This window comes from Giraffa tippelskirchi, chromosome 4, assembly GCF_054371585.1.
Source record: "Giraffa tippelskirchi isolate mGirTip1 chromosome 4, T2T-mGirTip1v1.2.pri, whole genome shotgun sequence".
NCBI classification, from domain to species: domain Eukaryota; kingdom Metazoa; phylum Chordata; class Mammalia; order Artiodactyla; family Giraffidae; genus Giraffa; species Giraffa tippelskirchi.
In genome coordinates this window covers 130,972,085-130,997,629 of record NC_137278.1, presented here as the reverse complement: position 1 = coordinate 130,997,629, position 25,545 = coordinate 130,972,085, and the positions used below count along the sequence as shown (strand labels likewise).

The window sequence follows — 25,545 nt, the reverse complement described above, 5'->3', positions numbered from 1 at the left end:
GAGTTGTAAGGTGGTTCCTAGGGTCGCACAGAGTCGGACACGACTGAAGCGACTTCACTTTCACTTTTCCCTTTCATGCACTGGAGAAGGAAATGGCAACCCACTCCAGTATTCTTGCCTGGAGAATCCCAGGGACGGGGGAGCCTGGTGGGCTGCCGTCTATGGGGTCGCACAGAGTCGGACACGACTGAAGCGATTTAGCAGCAGCAGCAGCATAGGAAAACAACTGAGTGTGGTGTGTGCATGCAGTCAGTGCTCCGTACGTGTAATCTTTATTGTTTCTGATAGCGAATAGATGCATAGTGAGCTGTTTTTAATATCTTGGCTGTTTTTAATATCTTCTGTTACTTAGCAGAATACGGTTGTGTATGAAGTGATGAATAGAATCAATTTGTGTAATTCTTTTCTGTAGGTAAGACTTGACTCCTCCATCAGTTGCTCCTGTCGGCACCCTCTACCCTTGTTCAACACGTGTTGGGTCACGGCAAGCAGTTGACTAGAGCAGAAAAGAGTAGCTGGTTTGTTTCACACAGGCATCTGGCATGTGTGCATTTCCAAGCCTGTAGGTTCCAGCAAATGGCTCTGACATTTAAGCATGGTTTCTTAGACTCAAGCATCTCCAAGCTATGAAAAGGCACATGTGGATACTCAGCCTTCACTTGCATTTTGACTCTTCTTTTTCCTCCATTTGTCCTTAGTGAACAAATCCTTTCAATTCCTCCTTCAAAACTTTCCTTGCATCCACTTTTCCTTTGAGTTGCATTTATTTCCAGTCTTGCTCAGTCCTTTGTCTTTAGACCTAAGAGTCAGCTCTAGATGGATCTTTTATCTTTTAAAAATACTACTTTGATCAAAACCGTTGGTAAATCCAAGGCCCTGTAACTCATTGTCTTTAAATTCTGAGGTTTTGTGAAAGTAGGGATGGTCTTCTGTATCCTTTATGCCTATAGTCTAACTGAGTGCTTTTATACACATCAAATAGTCCATCTTTTTTGGTAACTAAGTATGTCATAGATGTTTAAGTAAAAGTTTTTCCTGTATTTGTGGGTTTTTGTTTTTTTATATATTTATTTATTTGGCTGCACTGGGTCTTAATTGTGGCATACAGGTTCTTTGGTTGTGGCATGCAAACTCTTAGTTGAGTTTGATCTAGTTCCCTGACCAGGGGTCCAACCCAGGCCCCCTACTTTGACAGCATGGAGTCTTAGCCATTGGACCACCAGGGAAGTTCCTCATATACTTGTGTTTATACTGAATAAGTTGCCTTCCCTTGTGGATGCTCTTCTGTGAAGAAAATATCTTCTGAAAGGCTGTTTCTTTGACATTCTATAGCATCACAGCTGACAGGATCTTTGGATACGTGGGTTGGCTTTAGTGGACCTGGAAATGCTGAAGTCGTGTGTAGAATTTTGAGTGTGCTTATGTGCCTTTTTGGGGAGCAGAGTCTCCAGCTTTCATCAGTTTCTTAAAGAGGACTGTGAGGCAAAATTAAGAACCAAATCTGTGGACTTCCCTGGAGGTCCAGTGGTTAAGAATCTGCCTGCTAACTCGGGGTACAGGGGTTTGATCTCTCGTCCGGGAAACTAAGATCCCACATGCTGTGGGGCAACTAAGCCCATGTGAGTAGAGCCCGTGCTCCACAACAAGAGAAGCCACCGCAGTGAGACCCCTGCACCGCAATGAGAGAGTAGCCCCTGCTTGCTGCAACTAGAGAAAGCCCGCACATAGCAGTGAAGACCCAGCACAGCCACTAAATAGATAAATTAATAAGTAATATTTGGGGAAAAAAAAGGCAGCAAAGGAGAATGGCTGCTAACTTAGCCCCTCCTTTCCACTGTGCTTTTTTAAAAAAAAGAACCAAATCTGTATGACCAGTTTTCATTGTTACTAGTTAGTAAGGAGGGCCAGGCCCTGAGCCTCTCTCTTCAACACTCACAAACTTATCTCTTTCAGTTCCCATGTTATCCCCTTTCCTTCTTTTCTTAGAGGAAGAGCTGTCACCCTCCCGTTCTGCAGCTTATCCCTCTGACTGTGCTCTCAGTCCCATCCCTTCTCTTCTGGGATCTTGGGATCTTACTTTATTGATCGCTCTATTCATTTGCGGTCTTCTGTCTTTGTCTTTTCCTCTCATCTTTAGCCTCTCACTTAACACTTGACTCCTTCCCTTCAGCCTATGAAAGTACTGAAGTTTCTCTCATCTTCAGAAAAGTATCTTCCCACAGTCCTTTGTTGGAACCTGTTTGCTCCTGCATGCTAGTGTTCTCCCCCTCTCATAGATCCTTTATTTCTTACTTTTGCTCACTCTTCAGTCCATTGCTTTTTCCTCATCAAGCCTCTGAAACAACTGTTTCCAAGGCCACTAGTGACTTCTGATTTCAGACTGAAAAGTACCCATGGTGTACAGCATCTTTCTCTGCAGCATTGGATACCATGCTCCGTTATCTTTATGAAACTTCCTTCTTCCTTAGCTTTTATGGCATCATTTCCTTCCAGCTGCCTAACTGTTTCTCCTGCAGCTCTCCCTTGGGCTTCTTTTTCTCTCTCTCTCTCCCAGTGAGGGTGTTCCTGTATCAGTCATTAGCCTTCATCTCACTTCACATACACTTGCTGAGTGATTGCACCTATGCCCAGGGCTTCAGCTACCTTGGCTGGGAGATGGCTTTCTAGTCTGTATCTTTAGTTCTGACTCCCATGTGCTCCCTTGATTCCCATTGATTCCCTCTAGACAGCCGTAACTTAGTAGATCCAAAACTGTACTCCTTGTTTCAGTCTGCTCCACAAATACTTGGGGGTCATCCTTAACTTCTAATGAGTCAGTAAGTCCTGTTGATTCTGCTTCCTCCCCTCCATTCACATTGTTTCTGCCTTTGTTTAGGCTCTTACCATCTTTTACTGAGACTATTGCAGTAGTCTCCTAATTTGTCTGCCTGCCTTCTGTCTCTTTTCCCTCCAATTCATCCTTCTCTATTCTGTGATGGAACAATCATCCTGAAACACAGATCTAATTGTGTCTTTTTGCCTGAAAATTTTTCATTGGCTTCTTCTATCCACAGGATAAAATCCATGCATCTTTTGTGTATCAAGACCTTTTTGACCCTCCTTCCTATGCCTTCCACAGTTTTGCTCTTGTCTCTAGCCATGCCAAACGACTTGTCCTTCCCTGAATGCGTGGTGCTTTTTCACTTCCATGCCATTGTATTTTAGGGGGCTTCTCAGGTGGCTTAGTGGTAAAGAATCCACCTGCAGACATAGGAAACGCAGGAGCTATGGGTTTGATCCCTGGGGCAGGAAGATCCCCTGAAGTAGGAGATGGCAAACTACTCCAGCATTCTGCCTGGAAAATTCCATGGACAGAGGAGACTGGAGGGCTGCAATCCGTGGGGTCACAAGGAGTCAGAGATGACTGAGAGACTGACATGCATGCTGTTGTATTGTACACATTGCCTTTCTCTGAGAAATGCCCACTCTGACATGTTCTTCCCTTTTTTCTGCCTGGTTGACTTCTTCTCCACTCCATTTCCTGTAAGACGCCAGCCTTTCTTAAGCTCTCTTAAGAAGTTAAGGTCTCCGTATAAGTAGCCATCAATTATTGAGTGCTTATTATGTAACAGGGTTTATAAACTGTGTATACCCTGCCCAGCCAGGTAAGTAGGTGCTGAATAAATTGCTCCTATTATCATGATGATGAGGGAACTGAGCTCGCAAGAAGCACCTGAAGCTTGAGAGACATGCGGGGTGTGCCAGAGCCGCCCATTACCCATGACCTGGTCTTTCCCTTTCTCCCTACCAGCAGCAGAAACATCTGATGTGAATGGCAAAGGAGAGAGAACACAGCTGGGTTCAAGTCCTGGCTCCCCTGCTTACTGTGTGACCTTGGACAAGTCTTGGAAGTATGCTTCTAATCCTAACAACTCCTAAAGATAGTGTGTTGTTTCCATTCTGTAGAGACTTGTTAAGGAACGTGAAGTCTGGAAGTACAGTGTGCTGAGGTTGGAACCCAGGTCGACTTGGCTCCAAAACCCACGGTATTTCCATACTGGCTGCATCTCCCTGAATCACGTTGTTTCAAGTAATTTCAGCAGAATTCTCTTCCATCTTAACTCTTGGGCCCCCTTTTCTTAGGATACAGTTTCTGTCTTTGGTGTTGGGGAGTAGGGCTCCCTGGAGAGAAAAGAATGGAAATGTTCCATCCTGTTCTAGGAGAAATAGGAATAGGAGTGAGGTTATTCTTGACCTTGCTTTGCCAGAACCCCGGGGAGTTAGCACTCTAAAATGTGTTTGGAGAATTTCCCTCAGCCTAACTTCTGGCAAGGTGTGACTGCTTTATTTCTTTAAAGAACTAAAGATATTGGGTAAAATCCTTCCAAGATTATGTATCTGTAAAGTAAGAGATAATTTTATGTACTTATATTTTGATGTGAAGTTAATTTTTCTTCCTTGAATTGAGATGGGGATGATGAGAAGCTGAAAAGGGGAAATCCAGAAAGAAAATATTTTGAATGGTATACAGGTCAACCCTAAATGAAAGCCCATAGGACGTCTTTGAAAGGTCCTTGTGTCCTGGACTTGTTTTTTTCTGAGCTTCAGGTTGAGTATTGTGGTTCTATTCTGCTTCAGAAAGAATTTTTAGTTTAGTTTTATTTTTTTCCTAAGGATATTTATGTTTAATTTAAAAACTAATGTTTAAACTAATGTAGATATTTCTGTAGACGACATATACTTTTAATTGATTTTGGGGGAGTTACTTCTCTTTTTTATGAAGGAATAGTGCTCTAATATCTTTTTCTTTAGAGGATTCTTGCTTTTAGGGATAAATTAAAGCAGCTGTAGGATTTTCTTTCTTTCTTCTTAAGGACTTTGGGTTATATTGTCTCAGTTTATTCATAGGCTGGAACCTTGTGGGCTTTAACTCAGGTCAGGCATGAATGCATTATGGTGCTGGCCAGTCTTGTCACTGAATCTCCTTTTTAAAGATGAACCCAGCAGGAATCATTAGGAGAAGCTTCTGATAGTTTCTTGTTTAGTAGATCTGTGACTTTTTTTTTTAATTGAGGTATAATTGACATACAGCATTATATTTATTGATTTCTGGAGTATGACGTAATGATTCGATATTTCTATGTTAAGAAATGATCACCTTAGTAAATCTCATCAACATCTATCACCATACAGAGTTGCAATTTTCTTTCTTGTCTTAAAACTGTAAAGAGTTGTCATTCTTACTTTATTGGACTTCCTTTCTGGTTTGGAGAAACTTTAATTTTTAAGTTGAACATGTAGGAAAAGCACTGGTGAGGTTTCCTCCTGTGGTTCTTTGCTGTTTTCTTCAAGGAGGCCAAGGGAAGTCCTAGAAGAGAACTTCCTGTTTAAAAAAAAAGGCAGCTTCCTCATTTGTTGGTTCTCTGAACTCTTAACTTATAATGTTGCTCATATATTATAGCTATTTTTCAGATGATCTTAAAGTTACTGTATGATCATTTGCATAAATACCGTCATCTCCCTTTGTAAGGTGCTTGAGGACAGCCCACGGTATCCTTCAGCATAAGTGTTTTTCAGTACCTATTTTCGCCAGTGAATGAATCTAGACTGTCATCAACCTCCCTATCTATTTTTATTTCCTTATAAGTATCTGACAGACTCTTCTAATACAGTTAAGACTTGTTTCCTCACCCTTTTCCTCAAACAGCTCATTCCTATTTCTGTGCCTTTGCAGTGATTATTTTCTTTGTCAGGGCTGCCTTTTCTCCTACTGAAATTTACCCTTGGTTTCATGGCCTGATTGATGGCCTTTTCATCATGAAACTGACTACTTTAGTCCTTATTAATTTCTTCTGTTTTAGGCTATTGTATTCAGTAACAATTTAACACTTAACTGATGCTTTATTTGCTTATGTTGTTTTTGCCTCCGCAGTTAGACTTTATTTTTTTAAAATTAATTAATTATTGTTGTTATTTTTCTCGCTGTGCCAGCTTGTCTCTCGTTGCGGCTAGCAGGGGCTGCTCTCTAGTCGTGTGCGGCGCGTGGGATTCTCATTTCGGTGGCTTCTCTAGTGCAGCCCGGGCTCTAAGGTGCACAGGCTTCAGTAGTTGAGGCACGTGGGCTCAGTATTTGTGGCTCCTGGGCTCTAGAGCACAGGCTCAGTGGTTGTGGCTCATGGGCTTAGTTGCTCTTAGACGTGTGCTATCTTCCTGTATCAGGGATTGAACCCAGTCTCCTGCCTTCGCAGGCAGATTCTGTACCACTGAGCCACCAGGGAACCCCCTGCAGTTAGACTATAGATTTTGTGAGTGTAATGACAAGGTTTTCTACCTTTTGGAACTTGTAAGGTGCTGAACATATCATTATATCAATTAAGATGTAATGAGCACATTTATTTACAGGATCTAGTGAGAGATGCATAAAAGGCAGATTCCCTGCTTTCAAGGAGCTTTCAATCTAGTAGCTTCTCTTAGAAGTATTAAAGTAATTGTCTTTTGAGTGAGCGCTTACAAACTTTTTTTTTTTTTACACTTGAGTGGTAAGATAGCCTTTAAACAACTCTATTTGAAATCATTTTGGGAAAGTGGTAGCTTGAGCACATCACTGCTGCCCTCTTTTTAAAACTCAGTTCAAGTGAAATAACAATTTCAAAGCTTAGAACAAAAATACTAAGAATTGAAATGGAAACTCATGAAAGTGGGAGGACTTGAAGGATAGATCTAGGAAGCCAAAAATGCAGATAATAAGAATTTTAGGGGAAATAACTTGTAGAAGAAAAATTCCCCGAGACAAAAAAGATTGCAGATTGAAAAAGATCACAGATTGAATGAGTTCACTGTCTTCCAGGCAAGATGGATGAGAAAAGGCACAAATCTAGGCATATTCTGATAACATTCCTGAATTGAGTGATGAAGGAAAAAAAAATCCTACAAACTCAAAAGAGGATAAAGATACAAAAAAAAGTTAAAACTCCAATAAAATCGGCTGTTCTCATTTGCAACACTATAGTGATGGTGTACGGAGAAGGCAGTGGCACCCCACTCCAGTGTTCTTGCCTGGAGAATCCCAGGGATGGGGAAGCCTGGTGGGCTGCCGTCTATGGGGTCGCACAGTGTCTGACACGACTGAAGCGACTTAGCAGCAGCAGCAGCAGCAGCAGTGGTGGTGTAAGAAGCAAACTAGTTAGAGAAAAGGTCTACACTACCAAAATCTTACATGCAGTCTAGATATTGTTCACCTTTCAGGAAAAGAAAGCTCTATGTGGGTGTGCAAGAACTGACATTATATCACCCATAGACTTGAATCTGAGCAATATACTCTAATCAAACATAATTATTTCCTTTCCTCGAAACAGTGATGGACAATGGACTATAAATACGTATATATATCATGTGCTATACCAATGTGCTATTGTTACTGTAAGTTACATACTACGTATATGTATATATATAAAATTATATACATTGAGCGTAATAAGAAATGTGTAATATAAATGCTAAGTAAGTATCTTTGAAATTGAAGAGACATATCGAAAGAGAAAACCTTGTTGTCTGAATGAAATATTCTGAATGATTACAGGAAAACTCAGACATCAAGGAACAGGGTGGTATGGGGGTGAGAGGGAACTAAAAGCATTCTTTGGTATCTTTAGAATGTTGGCAGGGGAAGCATGGCAATGAACTGCCTTAATGAGAAGAATACTTCTTTTATAATGGTGTTAAAAAATTATAAAATACTTAATGGAAAGTATCACAAGAAAGGTACAGGGTCTGTGTGAAGAAAATTGTTAAGTGTTAAGGATGATCTGAAAGAAGTGGAAATGCATACCATGTTCCTGGATGGAAAGACTAAATATATGTAAATTTAATGGAAATTAATTACAACTCCAATGGAGAGTTCTTCTGAAGGTAGACAATGAGGTAAAACAGTCTGTGTTCATATGGAAGAATAAATGTTTTACAATAGCCAAGAAAATTTAGACACAGAATAGTGAGGTGGTCCTTGCTTTACCGAGTATTGAAACAGATTCTAAAGTTATTAGTATCATACTCGAAGCCGTATGGTGTTAACATTTGAATAAGGGATGAGCAAACAGAATAAGGTGTCCCAATCCTTGTATATGTAAGAGAAATAATTATGAAAATATGAAAGTTTAGTTGAAAAGATCTTTCTTTAAATTGCAAATAATGCTTTTTATTATATAACTTCTTACAGTACTCACATTACATAAGACAGAACCTGGCAAATTCGTGTTATTATCTAGACGCTACATCATGTTGGACTCTTCTGCAACTCCATGGACTGTAGCCTGCCAGGCTCCTCTGTCCATGGGATTTCCCAGGCAAGAATACTGGAGTGGGTTACCATTTCTTCCTCCACAGTATCTTAAAATAAGTTACCCAGAGCTCCATAGGATATCAGAAATGCTAGTAACGTATTTATCTTTGATACTCTATTTATCCTGCCAAAAGGAGCACATTGGAAACAGAAAGAAAAGTCTATTCCTCATGCAGTGTCTTTCCAGTGCCTCTACAGACAAAGCTTAACATCGTGGCATCTGGCATAGGAAAAATATTTAAAGGGTTCATCTTAATTTTCACAGAGTAGACAGTGAAGGGGAGATTTGGGTCTGAGAGGCACTAAGTTGATAACTGACACAGTCTTGATTCTTCTCTTTTCTTCAACATAACAGTCCGTATCTAGTCCATCAGTAAGTATTTTGGGTGCTACCCTTGCATCTGCTTCCCTCTATCTGAGGTCACTGATGATCATTGCCTCACCTCTGTCACCTCAACTCTAGTTTCCATAGTGCCTTACCTAGTGTCCCCTGCTTTCTTTAATCTGTTTTTCACATGGCAGCTACAGTCAGCTCTGTAAACTAAAATTAGATGCTCTTGCTTCCCTGCCTTACAACCCTTCAACAGATTCGGTCTTTTAAATGAAATTCCAGCATCTGTTTCACGATCTACTCCTTCACATTCCAGTTCCCCCATCCACAGTGCTTCAGCCACGCTGGCTGACTCTTCTTTCTCTCCTTCCACTTTTCCTCTCTCTCTCATTTCTTGTTTCCCTATCTCTCTCTCCTTTCCTCTTTCCCTCCCTTTCTCTTTTTCTTTCCTTTTTATTTATTTAGCTACTATTATTGAGTACCCACTTCGTGCCACATAGGTACAGGCATCACAGCAGTGGTTAAAATAACAAAAGTCCCTGCCCTGGGTCTTCCCTGGTGGTCCAGTGGCTAAGACTCGGTGCTGCAGAGGCAGGGAGTCTGCGTTCCATCCCCGATCAGGGAACTAGATCCTGAATGCCGCAACTAAATATCCCCACATGCCCCAGCTTAGACCCGATGCAGCTAAATAAATAAATATGAAAAAAAAAAATCCCTGCCCTAAGGAGCTTGCGTTCTGTAGGAATAGACAGAAATTAATAAGTTGTTTATATTGCCTGTCAGATGGTAAGCATTTCAGTGGAGAGAAATTGCGAAGGGGTATAGAGAATATTGGGGCTAGTCAGTGGATAGTTTAAAATAGAGTCAGGGATGACTTCATTCAAAAATGACACTGGAACCTAAGGGTGGTGAGACTCTCTCTCCTTTGAGTTCATCATGCCTGTTCCTGCGCCGAGGCCTCATTCCTTGCTTTTCTTCTGCCGGGAATGCTCTGCCCCAAAGAGCTGTGCTTGGCTGACAGCTTTGCCTCCTTTCTGTCTCAACTCAAAAGTGACCTTCTCAGAGATGTCTTCCCTGACTCCCGAGTTTAAATGAGCAACTCCTCCCACCTTTCTCTGTCTCGTCTGTTTTTTTTCCTGTTTAAGATTTTCAACTTAATGCCGCCATTTAAAATGATCTTGCTTGTGTATTTATTCATTATCTGGTTCTCCTCCGGTAAAATGGGAGTTCCCTGAGAGCAGAGACTGTGTTGTCTTGCTGCCTGCTGGATGCCCAGGGCCTAGAATAGAAGACACTCAGTCAACACTTGTTTGAGAACAGATGGGCTTTGCAGAGAGAAGATTCCAACAAGATTCCTTAGATGGTGACAGCTTTACCGAGTAAAGAAGTGTGAGCTCTGTCCCAGGACCTCTTCTAGGAAGGGACAGGGACCCCTGTGGAAGCTGGCCAGGGCTGGAACTCAGGGGCCCATGATGTTTCCTGGCACTGGGTTGGTTTCTCACATTTGTTTTTTCTTTGTTTCCCTCACCTATTTATCTGCATGCTCTGATTTTCCATGTGCCTTTTACAGTTGGGTGGTATGTGACAACTTTCCATTTCATTAGCCTGCCTGATATTTATTATACAGAAATGTATAGAAGACGCAGTGCCAAGCCTAGAAGAGCCCTTGCCTGAGAGCTGGGAGTTGGAGCTGGGCCACTGGGTGTGTCTGCTCCCTGTGTCGGGGGACGTCTACTTGTGTTGCCTTGTACATGCTTGCGTGTCGCTTCCCTTTTCCTCTGCCTTGACCAGCCATATTACTCACAGGAACTAATCTGAGGTGTAAGCTCATTGGGTGCATTTTTCTTAAGAATAGTGTAAACAACCTTCATTTTGATATAACTGGTCAGTATTGGTTGGAAAAAACTAAATATTTCCTGTGTTTGGTTTTCCAACATCTTTTCTTGATTGTATTAAATCTTTTGCAAAACTGTTGGAAAACCAGGGAAGTGAGATATTTAGCCATATGGTAAATATTTGATTTGTTGAACCAAGTCAGACTTTTGGGTAATTTATCCTAGTTTATGCAAATTGTATGGGCCAGCTAGACTTCTGAAGGCATTCATAGGCCACCCATATTATGTCCACCTATGTGCACACAACACTTTTTTCTTAGGTCCTAATGTTTTCTCTCAAGGGCTTCTTTGAGTTCCTATGTCCAAGATAGTATTCAAACATTAAATTTATTGTAATTTTATGCATAGGATAAATATAATAAAAATCTCAAATATTCCATTTATTTATTATTCTGTCATCAACTTGAAGTGTATCTTTGTGGCTGAGAAGCAGAGCTTCTGCAACATCTTAATAATTTAAATTATCTTCTTTCAATAAAGACAGAAGTAAATGTGACTTAGATGATTATCATGTTGAAAACAAGACTAAAATGATTATTATATGTTTACCAACCAAAGATCACCATTGTCAGGAGTAGTAAGTTGCTCAGAATTCTGAATTTGATTTGATTATCATCTAACTTTTCCTTACAATTGTAGAAAAAAGAGTTTTTCATTAGAGGTGGAGATTCTTTCCCCTTCTGCCCTTGCCAGTTTTAGTTTTCTGTTTCCTTCCCTATAAAATGTGGATAAAAATGCTAGCTCATAGGATTGATATGAGAACTAAATGAGTCAATACATAAAAATACAGTGAGTAGAGCAGCGCCTAGCCAGTGATAAGCACTATAAATATTTCTTATGCTGCTGTGCTGCTGTGGTATTTTAAATTTCCAAAACTTCATCCATGCAGAAAGTGTGATTAGTGAGTAGACTATATGAACCCAGATTAGGTTTCCAGCTCTGTCTGAAACAGGATGGTAGTTAAAGCCATGAGAATACATGAGTTCATCCAGGAGAGGGGCTTGGGGTGAGCAGAGAGAAGTATTTCAGGCAGATCCCTAGGTACGCTAATATGCGCAGAGGAAAGGAAAACCTGCAAAGACGGCCAGGAAGAATTGGAGGTTTTAGCGGAGAAAGCTAGAGAAGGAAGATCAGGAGAGTTAGGGGATCAGAAAGACAAAAGAGGGAATGATCAAATGTTGCTGCAGATTCAAGAATGGTAAAGATTGGATGGAGTCAGTGTATTTAGCCACTAGGTGATTTTTGAATTTAGTGAGAGTAGTTTTAATGCAGTGGTCCTAGGTGACTCAGTGCCTGCCAGTGCAGGAGATGAAAGAGGTATGGGTTCGATCCCTGGGTCGGGAAGATCCCCTGGAGGAGGAAATGGCAACCCACTCTTTCCTGGGAAATCCCATGGACAGAGGAACCTGGTGGGCTACAGTCCATGAGATTGCAAAGAGTTGGACGCTACTGAGCACGCATGCCCACATGGGAATTATGAGTTAAGGAGTGAATGGGAGAAAATAGATACATTTCAGAAAGAAAACAACTTTTAGTAAATTTGACAGTAGTTAGGAGGGGCAGGACACAACAGTATTTTTGTAGTTATTTGCAGAGATTAGATATTGCAAACTGTATCTTTATTACATAATAAATGCCATAAAGAAGACATGTACAAATATGGAGGAAGCTCAGGCAAAGGGCATTTGTTTATCTGTGTTGTTTCTAAGGAGGATTCCTCAAAGGAGTATCACTCAGGCTCAGAGTCGTCAGTTGAGTAGGAGTTTGATGGGAAGACTGAGCAAGGAGGAAGGTATTTTAGTCTTGGAGGAAAGCATGGGTGTTTGAATCATTGGAGTATGCTCAAGGGGTTAGGGTGATGAGCAGTCTCACTGCTAGAGCATAAGGAGTAAGCTCAGTAGGTCCAATAAGCCTGGACAGGTGGGCAGGGCTGAGAGCGTGGCAGGGGTAGGTCTTAGACTCTTACATTTTGTCTTGTTGGTTCTTGCTTCTCAGTAGGAAATGGGCCAGGGGTACTCGAAACTGTAGGATAAACATGGTACATCTTCTTGGGGTATCCAGTTGAAGTCTGGGAAAATTACTGCTATGTTGAAACATGAGTATGTTATAATACAGTATTTAAAATCCAAGATAAAATATAATTTTAAATTAAACAAACATTTTTCCCATAATGGTTGACTTCTTCAGGCTGTGCCTCTTCTCACCCTCCACCCCCCATCACTTTCTTCAGGTTAAAGTTTAAAGAGCACCCATCTGGTTCATAGGGGATCATTAAGGAACTGTAAGCAGGAGTGGATGACATCTGTATTTGGTGGAGCTCAGCCTAGAGGAGAATGGTTTGAGGCTCCTTGTCACATGGTCGGGGTCACCGTTCATACGGAATACAATGTCAAAGTCTTAAGTAGATACAGACAGGATAAGAGGTCAAGACAGGAAAGGGAGACTGACAGAGTGGCTGTGAAATGAGCTGGTGGCCTCTGTGGTGAGATTAGGGAAGAGGGAATGAAAAGAGGTATTTAAAGAGATAGAATCAATGAGACCAGTGTGGAGAAGAGGAGGGCATTCGATGTGTAGGAAGAACATTAAGTTGACGCCTAAGAAACCTAAGTTTCTGGCTTAGCATCTTGAGGGAAAGAGGGCATCATTACCTAGTACAGAGAATAGGGGAAAAACAATTTGGAGTATGGGAGGAGATAAATTCGGTGTTCCTTAGTTGGAGAGATCTTTGGGCCCTGTGGGTAGAGATCTCTAGTGGACAGTGGGCTGTGTGTGTGTGGAGCTCTTTAGAAAGGCCTGGCCTCTTGACACGTTCAGTGTTCCTAAGTGGCCATCACTGGCAGTGGGACCCATGGGCATGACTGCGGTGGTCTGAGAGGAACACAGGGAGTGAGGGGAGCTAAACACAGAGCTCTGGAGGTGCTGCCATGTAATGGGGAGGCGGAAGAAAAAGAACCTGAGAATTGGGCAGAGGCATGGGTGGAGAAGACTCTTTTGAGAGTCCCTTGAACAGCAAGGAGATCAAACCAGCCAAGCCTGAAGGAAATCAACCCTGAACATTCATTGGAAGGACTGATACTGAAGCTGTAATACTTTTTAAATATTAAAAAAGAAGAGAAAGAGTCATTCCTGATATCCTGAAGTCATTCCAGAGGGCCTTGGAATCTCAAACTTCACTGACTGATACAAAGAGCTGACTCTTTGGAAAAGACCCTGAGGCTGGGAAAGACTGAGGGCAGGAGGAGAAGGGGGTGGCAGAGGATGAGATGGTTGGATGGCATCACTGACTCAGTGGACATGAGTTTGAGCTAACCCCGGGAGTTAGTGAAGGACAGGGAAGCCTGGCGTGCTGCAGTCCATGGGGTCTCAGAGTCCGATGCAACTGAGCGACTGAACAATGTGTGGCTGAAGAGGGAGGAGAAGCACAGAGCAGCAGAGAATTTCAGGAAGTGCCTGTTGCTGCAGAGTTAAGAGGGGACTGGGAAATGCCGGTTTACAAGTAGAAGAGGTCACTTCTGATGACCTTTCCCTGAACTGTTTCTGTGGTGTTGGGGGTTCGGACTACAAACCTGTCCAGAGAGGGTGAGGCCTCCTGGGTGGGAAAGAAAGTGGAAGCAGGCAGGTTGCGCTGCTTTTGCTAGCCTGACTGTGTGAAGCGAAGGAGAGAACAGTAGCCGGGATGTTCATACATTCACCTCTTTCTCTCCCACTGGAGGGTAAGTTGCATGAGGGCAGAAATTTCGTTTTATTCACTCCTATATCTCCAGGGTAGAAAAGAGCACCTAGTAGGTGCTCAATAAATATTTGATGGCCGAATTAATGAGTTACGTGAAGAAGGGAGAGGCTTGAGCATGTTTGTAGGGTGAAGGGTAAGAAGTCTTGGAGAGGAGGGTTTGAAGGTCTAGAAAGGATGTGATGGAACATGAACTCCATGAGTCAGGAAAGTTTGAGATTTCAAGTCCCTCTGGACTGACTATCTAGGATACCAGGAATGACTCCTTTCCTTTCTTTTTTTAAAAAGAATATTTATTTATTTGTCTGTGCCAGGTCTTAGTTGAGGCATGTGGGATCTAGTTCCCTGACCAGGAATTGAACCTGGGCCCCCTGCGTTGGGAGTGCGGAGTGTCAGCCACTGGACCACTAGGGACCCAGAGTGATTCCTTTTCTGCTGAAATTGAAGGAATGGAGAAACGAATGGGAGCAGAGGCAGATATTTACAGGTGGTAGAGGAGGAAGTTGAGGGAGTTCTCTCCTGATGGTCTTATGAGCATTCTCTGAGTTAAAAATAAAGGATGAGTATCATATGTGTTTTCTTGGAAGACATTTCGTGAAGACATTAAAAAAAAAAAAAGCACCCCTATTTAAGCAGGTAGGCTTGTGGGGAGAGTCATAGACAGGTAATTGTAGGCACACACAAGGTTGTGGTCAGTGACATAAAGGGTAGATGAGGTAAGGATGCGCCCAGGGGATGAGTAAGTAGGTGAGACAAGAGGCCTCTAGTCTCGGTTGGGAATGCAGGGAGTGGCTGAGAGCTGGGTGGAGCGATCCACACACCCTGTGCACAGCCGTTTCATCCCGCCCCAGGGACCTTCTGCCTGCAGGAAGAGTGTCCTTGGATCTTGGGAAAGTTGGAGAGGAGAAGCATTGAGTGCATGGGGCTCCCTCTTTCCTCTTTGAGATAAAATGAACAGAAACCTGAGCCTTGAGTGAAGTAGAGTCACTCATTATTAGCAGCTCTTCTGGTTCTAACCAGGCTGGTTTTCCAGTGATTTACGTCTGATTCATTTGACAGGAAACTGCCTTCCCAACTTTTGACAAACCTGTTATCTGAAAGGATTTGTCTGTCTAGAAGTGAAGGTAGTGGAGAGAAAGGATGTGACGGTGTCGCAGTAAGTCATAAAGAGCACAACATGACCATATTTATTTACCTCATCAGTCTTTAGTTAGAATTGATTTATTAAAGAATGTTTAGGCATCCACATTGTTTACATTAGCAGTTGTTTAGTAATAAGATTGCACCTGTTCAGAATTCTTTATTTTCAGCCTGAGGTCAAGAATACTTATTTCTCAGAAGCTTTCTGAAAGGGAAACTAGAGTAGAAAGGATGGGTCTTCTAATTTTCGAGGTGTTCATTGAAATTAAATAACCCAGCGAAGCTAATTTTTTTATCTTTTGCTGTTATATTGGCCATTATTACCAATCAGTCTCTGACAATTAAGTCAGAGTTGGACTTGAGTCCTGGTTACTTCTGTTTTTGCATTTCTCACATGTTAAAACATGTTCCCTATAAAATGATCAGAGGCTCATATTCTCAGAGTTAAAGGGGTTTTGTTAAGAACAAGTTGCACATTCTAATCCCTTATTTAAGAGCCCTATCAGGGAAGACAGCTTTATAGTGTGAAAAGCACCTGTCAGTTTTTGGAGATGGAGAGAAGTACTTTTTTTTCTTGCTAGAAGGTGAAATCAGAGGTTGGCCAAGACATGCTAATTGGAACTTGGTATAGTCTCAGTTGGCTCAGTACTTAGAATTCGCTTCTTAGAATTCACCCCACCTCTGAATGGGGAGTTGGGTAACCCTATGTGTCTCAACCTCATTCCCCTCAGTTTTAAGGTTTTAGCCATTAGTTTGAATAGTTAGAACTCCAGTTAGGATGTTATTTGAGGGAAGAAAAATGACTTTATCAGCATTTGGGAGAGAACCTAGGGAACAAGAGAGTCTTAAAGTCAGATTGGCATCAACAATCTGAGTACCTATTTCTCATTTTTACTTTCACTTCACTATGTTATAGCCAGATCCCTATCTTCCTAGAACGTGTGTGTGTGTGTGTGTGTGTGTGTGTGTGTGTGTGTGTCTAAGACACCATGTTGGCGACTTCGAGAGAGACCTGATGTCTGGACCCTCTTTACAAGTTCTCATTTCTGTTGCCTTTTATGGGAATCAACTGGGAAAAGCATTTTGAGATGAGTATGTCAGAGGCAGTGTGTGAGGTAATAGGGAAAACATCACTGGGTTCAGGTCCCTGTTCTGCTGTTTACAAGCTCTGTGACCTCAGGCAAATCCTCTAACCTCTCCTAGCCTCTGGGAGATGAAGTGGGTAGGTGAGGCAATCTAGTTCTTTCCAGCTCTTAATTCCTATGCTGCTGCTGCTAAGTCACTTCAGTCGTGTCCGACTCTGTGCGACACCATAGACGGCAGCCCACCAGGCTCCGCCGTGCCTGGGATTCTCCAGGCAAGAACACTGGAGTGGGTTGCCATTTCCATCTCCAATGCATGAAAGTGAAAAGTGAAAGTGAAGTCGCTCAGTCGTGTCTGACTCCTAGCGACCCCATGGACTGTAGCCTACCAGGCTCCTCCGTCCATGGGATTTTCAGGCAAGAGTACTGGAGTGGGTTGCCATATGGTGACCTGTAAATAAGCTTTAGGAAAATGTATGAAGAGGAAATCCACCACACACAGGCACACACGTGCGTGCAGATGCACACACACACAGAGCATTGGGATCTTAGTTCCCTGACCAGGGATCGGATCTGTGCCCCCTGCAGTGGAAGTGCAGAGTCTTAACCACTGGACCACCAGGGAATGAATTCCCGAGGAAATTCTATTTTAAATTTATTAGGACAGTTATTATTTAAAGAAAATGTATAGTGAGTTACAGATAAATTAGCTTAATCATCAGTTGCCCAATTTATATTCATCCCATCAAAACTTGTATGTTGAATTTTCCTAAAGCGAGGTATACATTTAATTATTCAGGATGTGTGCTGTTACCATTTTGGCCTAGTGAGGCTTATGGGATGGAACTTTCTTTCTGACTCAGAATTGACAGCTTACCGAATTCCCCTCCTAATGCATCTCCTCTTCCCTTTGTCCCTCTCCCCCTCAACCGGCTCCCAACCTCAGCATCTTGTGCATTTATCTTTGGTCATGCCTGTATTCCCTTATCGGACTTTCCAGGTGGCACTGGTGGTAAAGAACCCACCTGCCAATGCAGGAGACGTAGAGATGCAGTTTTGATCCCTGGGTCTGTCAGGATCCCCTGGAGAAGAGCATGGCAACCCATTCCAGTGTTCATGCCTGGAGAATCTCAAGGACAGAGGAGCCTGGTGGGCCACGGTCTACAGGGGTGCGAAGAGTCGGACACGACTGAAGTGACTTAGCATGCATGCACACACAAGCACATATTTCCTTACAGGGCTTACTCGGTGGCTCAGTGGTAAGTAATTCATCTGCTATGTAGGAGATGCGGGTTGAATCCCTAGGTCGGGAAGATCCCCTGCAGGAGGAAATGGCAGCGCACTTCAGTATTCTTGCCCCAGAAAATTCCACGGTCAGAGGAGCCTCTCGGGCCACAGTCCATGGGGGTACACGACTGAGTGAGCATTCATACACGTATTCCCTTACATTTTTGTTTATCCTTCCCAGAGGCTGGAGATTATGTCTTACTCATCTTTACTTTTCTTATGTAGAACACTGAAGGGAAGATAATATATGAGGATGTAGATAACAGCAGATCAAAGATGGCCCAGATTTTAACTGGGGTAAGGGGAGAATGTTGGTGTTATATATAGAAATATCTGAGATGCTGGTTTGGGGAGAAGATGATGAATACACTTTGGGACACGATGAAATCTGTGACATTGGCAGGACATTCAGATGGACTGTTCAGTAGGCAGTTAGACATGGTGAATTACATCCTGGAGCATTCGGAGGATTTGCTCTGAAGAGGTCGGAAACTCTTCATGAGGTTCATCAGAATGAATCAAGTCTTTGAAAAGGAAAGTGAAAAATGAAGCTCATGGGGAATGCCTGTGTTTAGGAAGCTAGAGAAGAAAGAAGAGTCATCTAGGCTGCAGAGGTAATCACTGGGGTAGGAGGTGCATAGTGAGTGGCTCTTATGGAGATAAATGCTCAACTATGCTAAAGCTGCAGAAGGGTTCGGAGAATTAGATGAGGAAATACAGATGATTGGATTAGTCAGTTTCAATCCTGCTGAATCAGAGGCTGCATTAAAAAGTGATGAGGACACAAACAACGAGTCTGTAGGCTTCTTATTTTGAAGGTGAGGGGGAAAAAAAGAAAGAACAAGGGCAGAGTCAAAGGAGTCCTTATTTCTTTTACTTTATTGTTAATTTTTAATAATAGAGGTTACTGAGAAATCTTTATAGTCCTGGGAGGCTGAGAAAGGAGGCTAAGAAAAGACTGTTGGTTAGGGAGATTTGGACACAGATTAGATCCCTGGAGGGGAGATAAGGGTAAATTAGAGAGCAGGATGGTGGGGCTGGTTGGAGAGGAGGGAGGAGCCTTCTCTGAGACAGGAAGAATGGCTTGGTTGAAAAAATTGATTGGGGGAGAGGAAATTGGTCTGGGATTAAAGGGAAAAGAATAGAAAAATGGAAGCATGGGGTTTTGAGACATGTGAAAAGAATTAGAGCAGAAGCTGCAGGGGAGCTTGCGAGGAATTAATGACACGAGAAAGCGATGCTGGTGCTCTGGAGACCAGACCGGGTATGGTCGACATGAATCTGGAGGGGACACAAGTGTGATTTTGTGTCCGGGTGTGAGATCAGGGTGTCATACAGGTTGTCAGTGTGAATAACGCCAACCCCAAGGACAGCCGACTGGACTTGGGGTCGGGGGCCAGGGGTGGGGGGAAGCAAAAGAAGCCAGCCATAAAGTTGGAACATGCTCTGGGGCTTCAGGGCCTTGGTACTCTAGCCTGGCTTCACAGTTTAAGCTGGCAGCATTGCTGAGTCTCTTCATGTGTGTGTTTAGGAAAGAGGAAAAAAGATGGTCTTATTTAAGGGTTATTGAGGTGGAAATGAAGTATGAGAATACTTGTAAGAATACTAATTAATTAAGAAAAAATGGCATGGAAAAACATTGTTGAAAAACTCCATGAAATAGAAGAATAGCCTCCTCTTCCCCCACCCCAACCCAGTCCTACTTTCCAAGCTGTAACCACTTTTAATATCACTTCAGAACCCAGAAGTGCTATCGGAGAAGGAAATACAAGGTTTTGCTGCCTCCAAGAGAACGGTGCAAATAACAGGATTGACCGGATCCTCTTTAATTTCTTCTGTGCTTTCTGTGTTCCTTTTCAGTCTTACTTAGTTGCTGTTTTTTCTCATATTTTAAGTTGTCGTTTTTCTTGTATTCTTAAGATTTGGAGGAGTAGTTGTTTTTTAAGATGAGGTGCATAAGAGTTAAACCTCAAGTGCTTGCCTTTCAGAAATGTTTTTATCTCTCATTTGATTGTCATTTCTTTGAATGTAACTTATTTTTATACTCTGGACACTTTGAGGGTTTGCTTTTTGTCTTTGGAGCTCTGACGTTTTCACCAGCGTATGTCTAGGTGCTTGTCTTCTCTGTCATCCTGTTTGGCAGTATTCTTGCCTAGAGAATCCCAGGGACGGTGGAGCCTGGTGGGCTGCCATCTATAGGGTCGCACTGAGTCGGACACGACTGAAGCGACTTAGCAGCAGCAGCAGCAGCAGCAAACTCTTTAAATCTGTGTATTGGCTGTCCTTCTTCTGGAGCTCAGGGACGATTTTGTTTTATTATTTCTTCCCTTTCATGAGCTGTGTTTTTAAATCTACTTTGTGTTTGCTCCCTCTCTCTTTTATTTACCCTTGTTTAAAATAGCTGTTTATTCTTAATTTTTATAGACATGATATCCTCTTGAATCTCTCTGAGCATGCTAATTCCTGAAATAGCACATATTTCCTTTGGGGCATGTTTTACCAGAAGTCCATCTTGGCCTGTTTTTTTTGCTTTGTTGGGTTTCCTCAGATGTCATTTGTGGTTGTTCACAGCTAATGTGAGTGACTAGGTTAGGTGTGAATAGTTACTAGGTTACTAGGTGAGTGACTAGGTTATCTAGACTAGGTAGTTGGTGTAGTTATCTTCTGGAGTTGAATAGGTCTTACTAGGTGTCTACATTTTTATTATGGAATATCCATAAAAAAAGAGTATATATTACGTCTCAACAAAGTTTAAGGAAGAATAGTAAATTGTCTGTGGTCTAGTTTAAGAACTAAAACCTTAAAATAGCTCTGAAGGCCTGGTGGGCCTGTTACTTTCACCTCACTCTTCCATGTAACTATCATCCTGAATTTCCTTATGCATTCCCTATTTTTGCTTTATTGTTTGTATATATCCCAAGCAAAATAGTATTTAGTTTTTTAGGTTTTTGAACTTTAGTAGTGGAATCATCCTATATATATTCTTTTTCAACTTGCTTTTTTTCTTTTTCTACTTAGCATTGTTCACGGGGTCATTTTTGCTGATTTAGGTTACTGTAGTTCTCTTTTTGTTTCCTGCTGCTCTAGCATTCCATTGCATGAATTCATCTCAATTTATTAGTTAATTCACCAGTTGGCATGGATTTTAGTTGTTTCTCAGTTCAGTTCAGTCGCTTAGTCATGTCCAACTCTTTGCGACCCCATGAATTGCAGCGCGCTAGGCCTCCCTGTCCATCCCCAACTCCTGGAGTTTACCCAAACCCATGTCCATCGAGTCGGTGATGCCATCCAGCCATCTCATCCTCTGTCGTCCCCTTCTCCTCCTGCCCCCGATCCTTCCCAGCATTAGGGTCTTTTCCAGTGAGTCAACTCTTTGCATGAGGTGGCAAGAGTATTGGAGTTTCAGCTTCAACATGAACACCCAGCTTCCAATGAACACCCAGGACTGATCTCCTTTAGGAGGGACTGGTTGGATCTCCTTGCAGTCCAAGGGACTCTCAAGAGTCTTCTCCAATACCACAGTTCAGAAGCATCAATTCTTTGGCGCTCAGCTTTCTTCACCGTCCAACTCTCACATCCATACATGACCACTGGAAAAACCATAGCCTTGACTAGACGGACCTTTGTTGGCAAAGTAATGACTCTGCTTTTAAATATGCTGTCTAGGTTGGCCATAACCTTCCTTCCAAGGAGTAAGTGTCTTTTAATTTCATGGCTGCAATCACCATCAGCAGTGATTTTGGAGCCCAAAAAAATAAAGTCTGTCACTGTTTCCACTGTTTCCCCATCTATTTCCCATGAAGTGATGGGACTAGATGCCATGATCTTAGTTTTCTGAATGTTGAGCTTTAAGCCAACTTTTTCTCTCTCCTCTTTCACTTTCATCAAGAGGCTCTTTAGTTCTTCTTCCCTTTCTGCCATAAGGTGGTGTCATCTGCATATCTGAGGTTATTGATATTTCTCCTGGCAATCTTGATTCCAGCTTGTATTTCTTCCAGCCCAGAGTTTCTCATGATGTACTCTGCATATAAGTTAATTAAGCAGGATGACGATAAACAGCTTTGACGTACTCTTTTTCCTATTTGGAACCAGTCTGTTGTTCCATGTCCAGTTCTAACTGTTGCTTCCTGACCTGCATACAGGTTTCTCAAGAGACAGATCAGATGGCCTGGTATTTCCATCTCTTTCAGAATTTTCCACAGTTTATTGTGATCCACACAGTCAAAGGCTTTGGCATAGTCAATAAAGCAGAAATAGATGTTTTTCTGGAACTCTCTTGCTTTTTTGATGATCCAGCGAATGTTAGCAATTTGATCTCTGTTTCCTTTGCCTTTTCTAAAACCAGCTTGAACATCTGAAAGTTCACGGTTCACGTAGTTGTTTCTAGTTTTTTCTATTGCAAATGTCATTGTTATGAGCATTCCTCCATATGTCTTCTACATTTAAATATACATATATATATATTTAAAGCTTTAATCATGGATTTTCAGGTCATATATAAAAGTCTAGAATGAAACAGAACAAAATCTCTGGATAGGAAACTGAATGATTAAAAACTTTTATAAACTTGGTATTTTCCATAGTTCCTTAAATGGCCTTAATTTTATGTTCTGGAATTTAAAAAAGCAGTTTGACAAACATGGCTATCTTTCTTTGAAAGATGCAGAAAAGAGTAAGAACTAATAAGAGACATTTGCATTAATAAATGTGGAAAGAATCAGTGCAACTTTTGATGTGTTAACTATGATTTTTTTGCAAGCTTAATGATTTTATAAATCATTAACAATACCATCAAGTAAGTATATTTGTAAGTACTTCTAGGCTTGAATTATAGTTTTCTGTCAAGTTTATATCTTTTAAACTTCTTTTCTGCTATTTTCCTTTTTATATACCATCAGTAACTCATGTTTCCTTTGTTAGCATCATGTAGGATAAAGGAGACCCACCAAAAACTTTTGCTGTCTAAGGGCAAAGAATACGTTTAAAGCATTGAAATAATTTAAGAGATTCATTATATGTTAACTGAACTTTTGCGTTGTGAATTTTGGGGGGTTTTGTTTTGGTTTTAGTGCTAAGGTTTCTCAGATTAAGACATGCCAGGCTTTGATAATGATTTTGGACACTGACTAAATTATGGAGACTTACTTAGGATAACAGTTTTCCTTTATGGTGTCACTGACTCAGAGCAAATTGAGGCATTCAAAACAGCTGACCACAGAGCTTGGGAAATTTATATTCAATTTTCATTGATTGGCAATAGAACTGATAAACTTGGCTTCAGACATAATGAGAAATCCATTTTAATTAATTAATGTGGTTGAAGTATAGTTGATTTACAGTGTTGTGCCAATCTCTGCTGTACAGCAAAGTGACCCAGTTATATACATACATACATTCTTTTTTAATTCTTTTCCACTATGATTTATGACAGGATATTGAGTATGATTCCCTGTGCTATACATTAGGACTTTGTTGTTTGTGCATTCTAAGTGTAATAGTTTGCATCTACCAAACTCCCAGTCCATCCCTCCCCCTTGGCAACTACAAGTCTGTTCTCTTTCTGTTTTGTAGATAGGTTCATTTATGCCGTATTTTAGATTCCTTGAAGGTATTCGTCCTTCAAAGAGAAATCCATTTCAGATACCTCTGAACTTTGCGGAACAGTTTTGTTTGACTTTCATTTAATGATGCATCCCTCTCTGACAGGTGTCACTCACAGGCCTCTGGAGTTTTCTGTCTAAGGCAACTATCATTCCTTGAGTGTTTCCTGAAGTTCAAAACGTGGTAATACATCCATTTATTATGGGAGTTGGTTGAGAATTTCTGATGATCACTGTGGTATTAAATTTGGATAATGGAATTTGCTTGATGTAAGCAGTTTCCCACAGTTGATTTATGAAAGAACCTAAACCTCACTTTTGGAGGAATTCCAGACGTCACTTGTACCACCTCTTTGCAGCAACATGTATTGTACAAATTTGAGAAAAATTGGCTATAATGCCAGTTTTATTTCAGGAATGCCAAGCTTCAGAGTTGAGGTGGATGAAGAAAGTTTCTTGATAATAGTTCAGACTTATGTATGGTTCAGGAGATGAGAAAGTAAAAATTGGGGTTGTTGCAGCAACCCACTTAATGTCCATGTTAACTTCTAAAACGTGAGCGCTTTATTTCTTACATCATCTCCTTTTCATATTTCACCAAACAGAATACTCATGATCTTTCTGTGCCCTCCCATGGCAAAGCCTTTTAGAGATTTTATTTTGGTCTTGGGGAGTGTATTCTTGCCGGGAAGATCCTGTGGACAGACGAGCCTGGCAGGCTATAGTCCATGGAGTCACAAAGAGTCAGACACGACTGAATGACAGAGTGCAAGTGTTTATAGAGCAGTGTTAGTTTCCCCCATACAGAATGTTGTGCTCTTATTTACTGATTAGTCCCACCTTAATAAGATTTAGAGAATCTGGAGGAAAAGGTGGGGAGAAAATGACCCAAATATTGTATTCAATATATTTGTTATTTTTAGGATAAGTTAGTAAGTGAAAGGGATCCACATGTACTTGGTTTACATGAGAATCAAAATCCCTAAAAGTGCTTAGGGTGTTAAAAATGGTTGTAATTCCGGTTTGAAATTTGCATCATTGCAGTATAAAAGCTGAACTGATGTACTTACAGTACATGGGGAATTTTTTTTTTTAATCCGTGGTCACAGGCAACTTCTGTTCGGAGAACAGAGAAAGGCAGACTAAGAGAAATACAAATAGAAAATATTTAATCCTGTATTGTGGCTTACTGTAGCATTTCTTGTTCCCTTAACTTTTGGACTAGACTTCTACCAGAATTCTATGAACTTGAGTAGTATGCCTGATTGCCAGCTCTGTGACCTTATTAGATTTTGAACTTTCTGGAATTCTTTGTACTGTCTATGATATGTAGTGTGGGAAGGTAACACACACACATAATTAGAGCAAGCTAGAAAAATATCATAAAATGGCAAAAGCTGCAGTTGTTTTGGGATTCATAAATGTGTTTACAAAGTTCATTTTTTCATCTTTGTAGATGTGTGTTTCAGTAACAGGTTTTCATTTCTTCATTTTCCTTCATAAAAGAAAAAGGTTTGATATTCCTGAGTTACCACTCACCTAAAATCTACTGTTTTGCTCTGATCTGTGCTGTGTATCGAATGTTAGGTTCCTGCCCACGACTGATGTGAAAGGAGAGAGACAGACAGCACAGTGGTGACTGACTCAGAGAGATGTAAATGATCTTATTATACTTGAGCTACAGCCACACCTAGAAACCTTGACAATAACAGGGCCTGTGTTTGATATACCTTACTTGTTAAATCCTGTCCGGATTTTAGTATGTCACATGTGTGGTGTTCATCAGCAAAGTTGAATGATGCTAGAACAATTACGAAGCTTTAATCAGACTCATGATTACCCTGTTTCTCACTTTGGCCATACAAAGAAAATGAAATGTATAACCAAGACACATTTCTAGTTGCTCCTAGTATTGTTGTTTCTAGTTCAGTGGTTTCAGTGCTACAGATCCTACACCAAGAGAGATTGTCATGGGTAAGTTCATTAAGGTTAACATAATCTCAGTGTCTGTGGCAAGCTGTTAATGTTTTTAAAAAAACTTTTCCCTCATTATATAAATGATACATGCTTAATTAAAAAAAGTTAACTAAAGAAGAAAATGACTATTTTCTTAAATGTAACATCTGAATATAAACAGTAATACTATTTAAGTAAATTTCCTTC

The 25,545-nt window shown here is 41.3% G+C and overlaps 1 protein-coding gene and 1 long non-coding RNA gene across 8 annotated transcripts in view; both read left to right on the top strand.

The window, feature by feature from the left end:
• Nucleotides 1-25,545, top strand: part of DIP2B (DIP2 acetate--CoA ligase B (putative)) — a 228,430-nt gene that overhangs the window by 5,758 nt on the left and 197,127 nt on the right. The window lies entirely within an intron of this gene.
• On the top strand, nt 5,634-9,360 carry LOC145546235 (uncharacterized). The gene is made up of 2 exons (XR_014082686.1): nt 5,634-7,009; nt 8,337-9,360. It is a non-coding gene; the product is annotated as an uncharacterized LOC145546235 (long non-coding RNA).